This window comes from Chrysochloris asiatica, unplaced genomic scaffold, assembly GCF_000296735.1.
Source record: "Chrysochloris asiatica unplaced genomic scaffold, ChrAsi1.0 scaffold00240, whole genome shotgun sequence".
In the NCBI taxonomy this organism is placed as follows: domain Eukaryota; kingdom Metazoa; phylum Chordata; class Mammalia; order Afrosoricida; family Chrysochloridae; genus Chrysochloris; species Chrysochloris asiatica.
Window position 1 is genome coordinate 624,338 of NW_006408758.1, and position 482 is coordinate 624,819.

At 49.4% G+C, this 482-nt stretch overlaps 1 pseudogene; it reads right to left on the reverse strand.

Annotated features, from left to right (window-relative positions):
• LOC102840790 overlaps positions 1 to 165 on the reverse strand; it is a 48,040-nt pseudogene extending 47,875 nt beyond the window's left edge.
• Positions 166 to 482: the final 317 nt, after the last annotated feature.

Below are 482 nucleotides of genomic sequence, written 5' to 3' on the forward strand. Positions count from 1 at the left end.
CACAACTTTATATGGCACACTCCAATCTACAGCGCGCTTAGGCCTCGCATCAATTACATCATCAGAACAGTCAATCCCTCCACAAGTTGTTTCATATCCCTCGTGAAGCTGCACGGCAGATCGTTCGTGCTTGTCCTGAATGCCCCATCCACCAGTCTGTTCCATCTTTTGGAGTCAATCCTCGAGGTTTATGTCCCAATGCACTATGGCAGATGGACGTCACACACGTCCTTAACTTTGGTCGGTTTAAGTATGTGCATGTTTCTGTAGACACCTTCTCCGGCCACGTTTGTTGCTCCCCTTTAATGGGAGAGGGGACCACCCAAGTGATAAAACTGCCTACATGCCTTTGCCGCTATGGGCATACCTCAAAGCATCAAGACAGACAATGGGTCTGACTATACTAAGGAGCTCTGGTAGCGTAGTGGTTACGAATCGGGCTGCAAACCTTAAGGTCAGCGGTTCGAAACTACCAGCCGCTC